Raw genomic sequence first — 13551 nt, 5'->3', positions numbered from 1 at the left:
TTTCTTGTCTGGATTCCTTTCCAGTTCAGAATCAGAGGATGCTCCTAATGATATCTGATTTCAGCATCTGATCCAATAAATGATCTTCCCATGTCACCCCTCAATAAGATAGGGTATGACTTCAGGTCCCTGGCTAGGCAAGGCCACTCCCTCAACTCAGCTTGAAGCAGTTACTGAAAATGGATTCCCAGAGACTGAAGTTATTTAGGGGAAAATGAGACAGGATAGCCTAGGGAAAATGGATGCCAGGGATTTAAAGATTCAAGCTTTTTTGGGGGAAATGAAGCTGGATAGACTAAAAAAATGAAGTACGGTCAGCTAACAGCAAATACAGGAGATATTCCTTCATGTACTTCCTTTAAGATTAAGGGAATAAAGTCATTTAGGGGAAAATGAAGCAGGATAACTCAAGGAAACTGAAGCCTGGTGAAGGCAATTCAGAAACATGGTATTTAGAAACTTAGAAAGGCTATCTTTGCTTCAGAGAGAAACAACTGAATGCACTCTTTCCTGAGGGATACATTTCTCACCCTAGGTTTCACAACTGCCTGACAGGATGTCTCCTTGTTTCAAGGATAAGGACCTGTTTTATGGCAGGATGCATTTTTACCTGGAAACTCAGAGAATAATACTAGGTGTGGTTAGAGCAAAGACAAAGCACCTAGCTTTGCATAACTTAAAGTCAGACCCTCCCTGCCTTTACTCTATAAATACCCAACAGCTCTAAGAGCTACGTGCCTCTCTGGGTGTCTTCTTGTGGGTTTATCTGTCTCTCTGTGTCTGTCTCTCTCTGTGTCTGTCTCTCTCTGTGTCTGTCTCTCTCTGTGTCTGTCTCTGTGTGTGTGTGTGTGTGTGTGTGTGTGTGTGTGTGTGTGTGTCCCTATGAAAGCACCCACAGTAGAGTGCTAGAGTGTGCCCCTGACCTTCTGTTTGTCTGCTTTTTGTGTCTGCTTGTCTGCTTGTTTACTTACTCAATAAAGCTCTGCTACATTTTCTTACCATTGTGACTTGTCTAGAAATTCTTATTCTGCGATCAAAGTCAAGGACCCTAAGTGAAGAGTTCCTATATTTAAAGGGAAGCTTCACTAAACCTCACTTCCGTCTGCTGACACTACCTTCCATTGTCTTGGAAGGTAGTCTGCTTTCTTCCCTCAATGTAGAGTGAAACATGTGCATAATCTGTTCAATGCATCATCTGCTTCACAGACTTCTCCAGTGTCAGTATGTAAAAAAATGTCTGACAGGATCCTGTCAGCCTTTCTGATTACCACCAAACCAGGAAGAGAAAGGAAAAGAAAAATGATGCAGCCCTATCCAATATAGCATGAGGCCTGCTGAGTGAAGTGCCTGATTCAGCATCTCAAGTGAGCAATAAGCATGATGTGATTTCTGTAAAATGTAGACAGACTGAACCCTGGGTACATACCACAGTGCTTATTAAATAATGTACACCAGGTTGTGGTTTTCTTCTTTGATTTCTCCTCCCAGTTTTTCAACATTCTTTAGATAATTTTTCAACTTATTTATGAACAAGTTTTGTTTTCAGCTGTGCTTTTGGAGAAAATCCAGATTAAAGCAAATTCAAATATGTTGAAATGGCTTATTCTTACTGAGATCTTTTTCCTTTAACTTAAAGCATCAATAAATGAAATTCACAATTTAAAAGTTCATCTCAACTACTTGGGAGGTTGAAATGGGAAGGATCATGGGTCCAGGCCAGCCTGAGTAAAAAGCTCATCAACAGAGAAATGTGGAGATAGTAGAACGCACATCATCTTCTCTCCACGGAAAGCAGAACCAGGAAGTTTGCTGTCCAGATTGTTAGTGTTATGCTCACCTTTGGTCCTCAGCTCCACCCACACCTAGGCCCCCTGCCATTCCTGGAGTTCCCTCCACACACCTGGCCCCTCCCTCTCTCTGCCCAGACCCACCTGAACTCCCATCTACCTCACTTCCCATCTCCCAGCCCCTCCTGCTACCTGGATGGTGATGGGGACCATGTACTCCCTCTTGGGGAAATATGGCTCCTCTAATAAACCTTATAATTATCTTTCTCCTGTGCCTGCCTGCCTCTGCATGGTCCCCTGGGATGGATGTGTGGAATTCTCTTACATTGGTGGTGGCCCGTACGGGGATAGGCTCCCCAGTGAATTTGCTCCCCCCTCCACTTCGGCAGGGGGTTTGACCAGCTGCCCTGGGACCTATCCCAAGATCCTATACTCTGGTTGCCAGAGGACCACCAATGTAACTTTCTCCTGACTGAGCACTCTACCAGCCCATCCAACACCGTTAAGTTCCACTCCAGGGTAAGTGACCAGTTTATCTGAGGTTGACCAGTTTATCTGAGGTCCCAGTTTCCGATATCAGTGGAAAGGCAACCTGAGCCTTTGGGGGCTAACTGAGCCCTACCCCCACTGTCTGAGCAAAATCTTGGCCAAGTGTCAAGACCTAGCTGCAAGGGGCCTACCGTGGTCCAAGGACCCCCGTGGACAAAGGTGATGATGTTCTCCATCACCCCTTTTAGGAGCCAACTTGCACTGTAGAGGATGCTCTACTGGAGGTGCGTGGCTTCAGGTCACTTACCCGAGGAAGGACACTAAATTTCTTTACATTAAGGCCACCTGGGCCTTAGAGGGCTGCTGAGCCCCCATCAGTCAAATTTGGCCCCAAATTTAAAACTCCACTTCTGTGAGCTCATGGGCAGGTAAAAGTCTCCCTCTCTCTCCCCCTCCCCTTAGACTCTGCTGGTTGCTGTTCTGAAATTAGCTTCTGGAAACCTCTCCCTTTTTCCTACTAAAGGTATTCACAAGTATTTCATATGCTAAATGCCTTGTTTAAGCCCTGGAAGAATGTAACCAGCAATAGCTTGTTTATACTCTTGGAAATAAACGAATGGATGTTTAAGTTTAAACTCACCCTCCCCCGCCCCCAAAAAAGGGTCAATAAGTTTGGATATTACCAAAAGTATTAAGTTCTGTAAACTCTCTAGCACTGAGCATGTGGTGGATGTGCCATCTTGGCATTGTGGTAATTCAGCTGCTGGTTTGTGCCTACTTAAACTTGATTCTGTGACTACACCCCTCCCCCACCTGACCTGTGGCGCCATTATGCTATGCCACGTGTCTGTTCATGTCTTGTCTCTACTAAGTTTCTTGTTCACAAAGTTTTGCATTTTAAACTACATGGTTCCATCATAATTAGGAAAAGTATACTGCTAAAATTTCAAAAACGGCTGATTTTAAAATCTAAGCACGCTCTATAATCTGTACACAAACATGTCTGTGTCTATTTGTCTATATGTAACTGGTTATGCGTTCAAGGTTACTAAGTATTCTGCCTATTAAAGGATCTTTGTCAATGAAAGCTGTGATTTCATCTAAATTGCTTTAAAACTTTGTGATCTGACTAAGCCAAAGAAAACACAGGCAGTTTTAAAAGGCTTTTGGAAAGGAGTTAAAAAAAGATGTTCTCCTTTGCAAAGTAAATGAAATTGGTAATTAAGTTGGCTGTGATTTATGTCATTCCTATGTCCATCTATGCTAAGAGTTAAATATTGTACCTCTGACCATGGCTAGTAAACTAAAGCTAAGGGTTTAATTATCTGTTTTCTCCCTGTACGGGCCACCACCAATGTAAGAGAATTCCACACATCCATCCCAGGGGACCACGCAGAGGCAGGCAGGCACAGGAGAAAGATCATTATAAGGTTTATTAGAGGAGCCATATTTCCCCCAAGAGGGAGCACATACCCCCCCCCCCCCCCCCCCCGTCACCATCCAGGTAACACTTCCCAGAAGTGAGGTAGATGGGAGTTCAGGTGGGTCTGGGCAGAGAGAGGGAGGGGCCAGGTGTGTGGAGGGAACTCCAGGAATGGGAGGGGGCCCAGGTGTGGGTGGAGCTGAGGACCAAAGGTGAGCAGAATACTAACATTCCCTGCTCTGTTGTTTAATAAGAATAGGGGTACCACGCTGGGGGGAAGGGAGTAATGTGTAGAGGTCTTTTCTTCTGGAGCTACTTCCTGCTGTCAAGGGACGAAGTAGTCAGGGGTCTCTGCTTTGTTGCTTGGCCGGGTACCGTGCAAGTAGCATCTGTTTGACAGTTTGGTTGGCAAAGGTCCTCCTTTTTCCATGGCAATAGTTATCTAAAATGTAAGACACAATTACTAAAATGCAAAAATTGTTGTTAGTAACCCAAGAGAGGAATATGCCATGGAGGGATTGATTCCCAGAAGGGGCTATCAAAGACCTGAAATTGCCTTTTCTGTCTCAGATTGTAGACATAGCAGGGTACCTGACTCACATCATCCTGGAGGAGGGGGAGTAAGACTTTTCCTGTTTTAGGATCACAGTAACCTGAGAAGGAGATAGCAGAAATATTTAAAGGTATCAGAGCCAATGGGTGTCATGGGCTCTTTTGACTACTTCCTGCTGGCTTGGGGGCATCAAGGAGTCCCTGGAGCTGGGGTCTTTAGGGGTCTGGGTCTGCACTGGGCAAGGCAGGGCAGTGTAAGTGTTGTCTCTGGTTGCCTGCAGGAACAGGATGGCCTTGACTTGTTTCCAAGTGGTATCCTGGGCAGGAGATGTTATTCTGTTGAAAGAGACTTTAGGAAAGATCAAGCAAAAAGCTGACAAGGTGACAAGGTCAGTTAACATGAATAACATAGGAGAACACACATTGGCCATGGGCCAGAAACGTTCTATTTGGAGTATAAAGCAAGTTGTGGCCCATTACAGGGAAGGTGGAATAACTGGACTCAGGACAAGAAGGCAAAAATAAATTGTCTAGGGTCTTTTGGGTAACTGGGTAGGGGAGAGCATAATGGACTGGTTGGGAGTACCAATCAGAAGCTACTATAAATACAAAAGCAAGATTGTTAACTTTCTGTCCAGTTAGAAGGTAGACAGGTATGGACATTAGGTGGGCAAGTAACTATTTCTCTTGATCTTCTGGCTCTGATTAATTTTGTTTGTTTGTTTGTTTGTTTGTTTTTGGGTCCGGTCGTGGGGCCTGAACTCTGGGCCTGGGCGCTGTCCCTTAGCTCTTCAACTCAAGGCTAACACTCTACCACTTGAGTCACAGTGCCACTTCCGGCTTTTTTCTTTTTTGCTTATGTGGTGCTGAGGAATCAAACCCAGGGCCTCAAGCATGCAAGGCAAGCGTTCTACCACTGAGCCACCTTCCCAGCCCCTCTGATTAATTTTGAAAGGGCGAGCATAAAGTGACAATGAAGGACTAAGCGAACTCCATTCTAAAAGCAAGCCATCATCTGTAAAACTGACCTCAGGTTAAACTTAAGGGACAAAACAGTTATTGGAAAAACCAGTTTTTGGAAAAGTTCTCAGAAAACCTACAATCGAAACTGCAATTATACTGAAAGACCCCCGACTTCGGGTGTCCCCCATATCAGGACCTCCCTGCCCCAAGCACCAGTCAGACGACACCAGATGCAAAAGGCAAGAGGGTTTTATTTGGGCATGCCCAGGTTCCCAGGTGCACGTGACCTCGAGATCCGCAAAGTTCGGGTCAGTGGCTGGGAACCCCGAGCAGTCCCGGGGATGGTCCTTTTATGGGACCCCTCTGTCCGTTACAGGAGTGCCCGCGCTTTTTCAGCCAGTAAATTTAAAGTGTTACAACCTGGTCTGCACGCAGGCAGCCAATCCTTTTAAAACAAATCATGTGTTTTGGCCAATCACTGTTCGAGGGGGTCCCTCGGTGTACGTGCCGAGTTGTGTGTCTCCGGCCCTTGGTATGAGGAAGTGACCTTTGTCCGAGTCGACGCCTAATCGTTTGCTCACACCAGGGGGCTGACTGCGGGGTGGGGTTAGTTAGTAGGGTGTGGGCTTATTGATTAACTGGTGAGGTTAGTTATCAAAAGGGGGAATATGGGGGTAATATAATTTTCTTAGCAAAGCATGTTACAGAAGCCAGAAATAGCGTGGTTAGATACAAAACTCTGTTCCCCTAAAAAAAGGAGGCTCAGGGCCTGGTTGGTTAGGGAGGGGGTCTTTCAATACCCCTAGCAACCCCAGTTAAATAAGGGTTGAGAAACACAACCCGTTACTGGAAAATGGACAGGTTGGTCAAGTTCCTGGAAAAAACAGCTGTAGAATCATAAACAGTTAAAAAAATATATTGTTGCTGGGTGCCGGTGGCTCGTGCCTATAATCCTAGTTACTCAGGAGGCTGAGATCTGAGGATCGTGGTTCAAAGCCAGCCCGGGCAGGAAAGACCGTGAGACTCCTATCTCCAATAAACCACCAGAAAACCGGAAGTGGCGCTGTAGCTCAAGTGGTAGAGGGCTCACCTTGAGCTGAAGAGCTGAGGGACAGCACTCAGACCCAGAGTTCAAGCCCCATGACCGACAAAAACAAAAACAAAAACAAAAAAATATATTGTTGTAAGGTCCATTCCTGGACGACGAACAGACCTCGCCCAGTACCTGCGTTACCTAGGCAACTGGGATACCTGGAAGAGGTCACATCCGCATCCGCTGAGGTCACATCCTAACCTGATGTGGCCACACCTTTCTCCCACCTGATCCCACTTCCCTTTACCTGGACACACCCTTCCCCACCCCCTACCCTATATAAGGCCTAAACCGCCGCCAGACCGCCCTTTTTTTTTTCCTTTGCCAGCCGCTTGGAGTGCCAACCTTGCCTGGTCCCAGCAGGTCTACTGAATAAACCCCTTACCTGAATACCACGTGCGTGGTGCAGTTCTTACTCGGCTACCTCCTTTTAAAAACCTAACAATTGTTGCCTGTATTCCTATGTTTAGTCTTATGTATCCCAACCAATGATCTGCTTGCTATACAGGATTTAACCAATCCTGTAACTATTAAGTTGGAAAGCCCCTACCCTTACTGGAATTGATTATGCCCCTAACCAATGAGCTTACCCTGAAATTTGCCCGTGAAATGCTGACTGATTGCTGACCAATTATGTAGAAGCCCGCAAACCTTCAACCCCTCCTATTTGCTGGAAACCCTATAAGAACCCTACTGAACATGTGATCGCGGCTCACAACTCTGACCCGCTGTGTCAGTGATGATTGTGAGTCCAGGCTCCAGCTTGCAAATAAACGACTCTTTTGCTGTTTGCATTGGTCGTGGTCTCTGGGGGTTGCTCGGGGGTCTCAAGTTCGAGTCTAACAATTCCATTTAGGATGTCATCTCCTCTTACTTCTCTCCATGGTTCTCCATTGTCAGGACTGACTTTGTCCTGGTAGTGTCTCAGCATCCATTGCTAGGATAGCTTGTCCCAGTTGGCATTTATGGTTTGAACTCAAGGTTTGGGCACTGTCCCTGATCACTTCTGTTCCAAGCAAGCACTGTACAACTTAGAGTCACAATGCCACTTTCAGCCTTGGGCTGGGTTCTTGGAGGTGAGAGTCTCAAGCCATGTCTCCTTGTTAGCTCCTTGCTGATTAGCTAGGAGATGGAGTTTTAGAGTTTTTTTTTTTTTTTGTCTGTCGTGGGGCTTGAAATCTGGGCCTGAGCGCTGTCCCTCAGCTCTTCAGCACAAGGTGAGCACTCTACCACTTGAGCTACAGTGCCACTTCCGGTTTTGTAGTGGTTTATTGGAGATAAGAGTTTCACGGACTTTCCTGCCTGGGCTGGCTGGCTTTGAACCACGATCCTCAGATCTCAGCCTCCTGAGTAGCTAGGATTACAGGCGTGAGCCACCGGTGCCTGGCTAGAGGGATTTTTGTGTGTGTGCCTGGGATGGCTTTGAACTGTGGCAAAAGGAGTCTTTGTTACAAAAGTCCTTTTATTTCCAATTAAAGCAACAAGGAGAACAATGTGATAGAGGTTACCTATAACTTGTTAACAATTGACTAACAATTACTTGTCATATTTTTTTTTAAGAAAACCCAGTAGCTATTTTTAACCTGAGGCTGATTGGCACTCTAAGTACCACCCACTGCCCCTGGGAAGCCTGTTTAAAGTGGCTTATAGACACACGTAACCTTTAACAAATATGCACATCTTTTCTTGGGCTACAGCAGCATAGCCTGTTTAACACCCTGGTTTATAAAAGCATTTTCTGGCTGGCAGAGGAACCTGATTTCTAGTGGCCCCAACAATGCCTACCTGGGTAGGCCTTTAGACAAATCTCAATAGGGACATAATCTCAGCTCTACAAGCTTTTCAACAGATTAATTCAACCAGCTCAAAAGTTACTGCTAATTAGGACTTTGAGCAGATACAGCGAGTTTGGGATTTACATTTTACCACCTTAGCTTTTACTGCCCACTATCACAGATGACTGGCAAGTTTTACCCAGTTAGACCAATATGGGCACTGGCATGTTTACAAACTATCTTTCCATGACCTCCTGGCTTGATCAATTGTTTTTGGAGGGCCAGGCTCAAGTAACTCAGAATCCGATACCACTTTTGTCATCCAAGCAATTGTTTGTAATTGCCTCTGGATGTTTTAACATTGTCCGGGTCCCCAGAGTGCTTTTTGGGATAAAGGCACCTTTAGCATTTTCCTTGGTCAGTCGCTGGACTTGAACTCACGGTTTGAGTGCTGTCCCTCAGCTCTCCAGCTCAGGGCTAGTATTTGGCCACTTTGAGCTCCAAAGCAACTTGGCTTTGAGCACACTGCAGGCAAATTAGAGATGACAATGTCATAGGGACTTTTGTCTGCCCAGGCTGGTTTTGAGCTGCAGTTTCCCAGACCAATGAATTTTTACAAATGGTCACTTTTACTCCAATTAAAAGCAACAAAGATGGTCATTGCAAGTAGTTTTATAAGCATGGTTTTACCTGGAACTTATTGTTACATTTGACAAACTTGTCCTGTCTTTTACTGTGGGTCTGCTGGAAACTATTACAAAAAAACTTAAAGGCAAACTGGAATAACCCTAATTTATCTTTTTTTAAAAAAATAAACCTTTAGGACAATTTTATCTTTTAAACTTTTGTCTGGGAGGCCAGCCAGTCCCTACAACTTCCCAAATTTTTACAAAGAGGATGCCATAATCCATTCTGTAAAGTTACTTAATTTGCATTTAAATACCTCATTGAAATGCTGGGCTACACTCTTTACCTCTAGGCTGCTCTGCGGGTAGCACTGTGAATGAAAAGAGTGGCCATTTTTCTGCAGTCTGAGTTACCTTTAGGAATTTACATCCAATTGCAAAATAGTATAGAAATTAACTTATGTCTTTTGCTCATATACCCCTTATGGTCTAACTTGTGGGGGTTAACATTTACAGAACCAAATATCTAAAGTGGCTTGTGTTTACCCTAAGTTAGCAGGCTTTTGATCATGTGTGATGAAGCAAGGCTGGAGTCTGAGTGAGGCTGTGGCATCTCCCAGTGTGTATGGACTGTCGCACCTCTGTTGGTTACCTGCAAAATTTCTTTTTCTTTTTTTTTTTTTTTTTTGGGTCCGGTCGTGGGGCCTGAACTCTGGGCCTGGGTGCTGTCCCTCAGCTCTTCAGCTCAAGGCTAGCACTCTACCACTTGAGCCAGAGCACCACTTCCGGCTTTTTTCTTTTTTTGCTTATGTGGTGCTGAGGAATCAAACCCAGTGCCTCGAGCATGCAAGGCAAGTGCTCTACCACTGAGCCACCTTCCCAGCCCCTACCTGCAAAATTTCTACATATACTGATTGAAGTCCTGGTTTACACTGGCTTTTGCAGGCTGGTGCCACTGGTTTAGGCAGCTGTGCCTGGGCATAGTCAGTCACTGGTCCCTTGATCTTAAAGGGAGTTGATTGGTGCACAGGGGAGAAAACAGAGAATGAAACCCTTAGCCTTAGGCTCATGTACTACTGTGAAAGTTTATCTTAATTCAAGTTTGGGAGTCTGAGTTCAGCCCCAAATTCTAGAAATAAACAAATACAAGTTTGCGGAATTGAGCTATTGTTGATTAGAAATAATAACTTCCTTGTGCAAAATACATTCCTTTTTGTCTAACATGTCTTTCAATTTTCATTAAACTTTAACCCTTCAGATTATACAAATGAATGCTAGATAATTTTACCTTTCAGATTTTTATAGACTAGTAAAATTTGAAAATCCTTGATGACATTTATGCTACTAAAATTTCCTGTGATTCCATCAGTAGAGAAAGTTATAAAGTACAACTTAATATAGACTATCCTAATTTTGAAGTATTCTGAACAGATTCCTTATGAAAGAAAACCCCAATGTAGAGATAGTTTCTCTTGTATTTTTCTTTATTTTAAAATTGGAGCTTATTCTTTTGGTCAGAGTGGGAAACAGGTTTAAAATGAATGTCAGAACACACCGAAGTGAGGAAACTGAGTCTAAATAATGTGACAACCATCCTAGAGCCTACCCAAGAGATGGGGGCTGTCCACCCAGCTCCAAGTCCTAGAGGTGAGCAAAGCCATCCTTTTGTCACCAGACAGAGGTGAGGATTAGTGAAGCTCCCCTTTAAATATAGGAATTCTTCTTGACTTCAATTGCAGAATAAGAATTTCTGGACAAGTCACAATGGTAAGAAAACTTGGCAGAGCTTTATTAAGTAAGCAAGCAAGAAAACAGACAAAAAAGCAGACAAACAGAAGGGTAGGGGCACACTCTAGCAGAGTGTTCTCATAGGGACACAAAAACACAGGCACAGACAAAGACACAGACAAGGAGCTACCCAAAGAGACACACTTTACATTATACAAAGCTAGGTGCTTTGTCTTTTCACTTTAACTACACCTGGTACTCCAGGTAAAAATGCATCCTGCTGTTAAACAGATCCTTATCCTTGAAACAAGGAGACACCCTGCTATCTGCATTTTGGGGCATCCTGTCAGACAGTTGTGAATTCTTGGGTGAGAAATGCATCTCTTAGGAAAGAATGCATGCAGTTGCCTTTCTTTGAAGCAAAGATAGCATTTCTAAGTGTTTAGATACCATATTTCTTAGTTGCCTATACCAGGCCTCAGTTTCAATAAGTTATCCTGCTTCACTTTGAATTGCAGATGCCTGGCTCAATGGGTTGAGCCAGGAGGCCCTGCTTTAGGGAATACGTAGATTGACTATGTTGTTTAGCCCCAGGGGAGCCCTGCTACTAGTGTTTATGTACAACGCTTTGCTGCAGCTTGGTCTCACCCAAACTTGTGGCCTTTGTCTTTAAAAGCTTGGTGCAAGCTCTGTGTGGGGATGCAGGTCTTTGTAATTGGCAAACTGCAGACTGCTAGCACTCCAATAAAGACTCCAAAATTCGATTTCTCAAAATGTGGCTTTTCTATTTTTATTTGTGACAGGATTTTTATCTGATTTTAAGGTACAGTAATACAAGTCTACAAGTCTACTTTATAAGTCATACTAAAATATAACTTCTGGGCAGGACAATGGTTGCTAATGCCTCTAATCCTAACTAATCAAGACAGCCCAGACAACAGTTTGTGTAAGGTCCCCTCCTGGATGGCTAGCAGACTCCACCCTCCTTGCAGCAAAGTCTCCACCCAGTACCTGCATTACCTAGGCAACTGGGATACCTGGAAGAGGTCACATCTGAATTTGATGTGGCCACACCTTTCCCCACCCATACCCTAGCGCAGGCCCAGGCTCTCTCTCTGTTCGTACCTCTCTCTGTTCTTTTCTAGCTCTGTCTGCTCTCTCTCTGCTCTAGCTCTTTCCTCTCTTTCCCAGCTCTCTCTCATTCCCAGGCCTTTCCCAGCCACGTGGAGTGCCAACCTTGCCTGGTCCCAGCAGGTCTACTGAATAAACCTACCCCTTACCTGAATACCACATGAGTGCTGGTGCTGTTCTTACTCGGCTACCTCTTTTAAAAACCTAACAGTTTGTAAGACACTTTTTTTTTTCTTTTTTTAAATTTTTATTGTGAAAATAATGTACCAAGGGGTTACAATTACATGGGCTAGATAATAAGTACATTTCTTATCAAGCATTGTAGACTCCTCCTTTGTTTCCCCTTTTCCCCTTCCTATCCCTTCCCATCCTCTCCCTGCCCCCCAACCCCCCTCCCCCCACTAAAGTTGTAAAGTTTGTTTTCCACATAACGACTTGTACATCTCATTATTGCAATGGGTCCACCTGTTTTATCTTCAGTTAACTTCCAAAAAGCAAAAAGTGGAAGTGTGGTTCAAATGTTAGAATGCCTGCCTGAGTAGAAAAAAAAACTAAAGAACAGTTTTCATGTGAAGTAGGCCCTGAGAGGAGACTTAAGATGGTATAGCTTCTTTCCAGACTTTGCCTTTGTTTTAGGGATTTTAGGGAAAAAAAACCTTTAAACAAGGTTAACTAGGCCTTGGCTACAACCAGCCCAGTTCCTGGAATGGAAAGAATGCCTCTAGGTCCCCCTGCCCTTAACAACTTAACTCACCTTGATTGATGAGTTAAAGACTGACCCATAAAACAGGTTGTAATCTGGCTCCAACTGGGAAGCCACCCTGTCATTTGCATGTGCTTATGGTAAACTCCTATTGGCCACCTGTGTGTGGCCACACACAATCCTTTGTGTGTGTTACGATCCCATTGGTCACTTGCGCGTGATCAGGCTCTACCTCATGGATTTTGCCTTTAAAAACCAAAGAATGGGGGACTCTGGGGGTTACAGTATCAGCTCCCGAGCCTGTGCTGTGGCCCTGGCCCATCAGTGTGGGAACCTTCTCAATAATGTTGCTTTTTTATTAACAACTTTGTTGTGGTGGGCTCTGTCACTCTGGACAACTGCCTGAGTAGGGATCTTCCTACTACACATGTCTTGAGTTCAAGCCAAATAAATATAAATACACAAATAATAAAGTAAAATAAAATATAACTTCTCAAAGGCAGGGATATTTTCTATGTTGAATTTGATTATTTTACATATATATATATATATATACACATATATAGAACTTGTTATATTGAGTGCTTAGAGAAATAGCCCACATGAGCTAGGTACTCAATATTTGTTGAATAAATGAGTTTATGAATATTAAATATGAAAAGAACTTAGCAGGTAAATTCACAAATATCATTGAAATATTTCTTTAGCCTGTAGAATTTAAAGCAAATTTTTACAACACAAATTTGAGTAAGGAAATTCATTTAGAAATATTTATAATCAATGAAACAATTGTTCAGTCAAGTTTCTGAGGAACTGAGGGTGTGTTTAAAGTGTTGGAGCACTTGCCTAGCAGCACAAGACTCCAGTTCAAACCATAGTATCATACAAAAAAAAAATCTTATGTAAATTGTTAAATAAATTTAATGAAATCAGAAATGGCCAAGAAGAGGAGGGAGTCTGACTGCCATCCAGGAACAGATCTTGCAAGAAACATCAACACTTTTCAATGTTAGGTATTAACTGTTAGATTTTCTTTAGGTAGGGTAAAAATTTAGAGATAATCAGATACTTAGTAAATTTTACAAAATTTAAACATTGATACAAAATATAAATACTTATTCTGCCCACAAGATGGCAGCAAAGGATTATCTTAGATTCTTACCCAATAATGTACATCATTGAAGCTGTATAAAAATGGTGGAAGATTTATGTTTTCTTTTTCACTTCCTTAGATGTACCATTTCATCAGCAAGGTTCATCAATTCTTAGAATTTTGTGGTA

The sequence above is a fragment of the Dipodomys merriami genome, unplaced genomic scaffold, assembly GCF_024711535.1.
Source record: "Dipodomys merriami isolate MVZ:Mamm:240054 unplaced genomic scaffold, mDipMer1.0.p SCAF_38, whole genome shotgun sequence".
NCBI lineage: Eukaryota > Metazoa > Chordata > Mammalia > Rodentia > Heteromyidae > Dipodomys > Dipodomys merriami.
The sequence above is the reverse complement of the archived record's forward strand: the minus strand, read 5'-3'. Positions refer to the sequence as shown.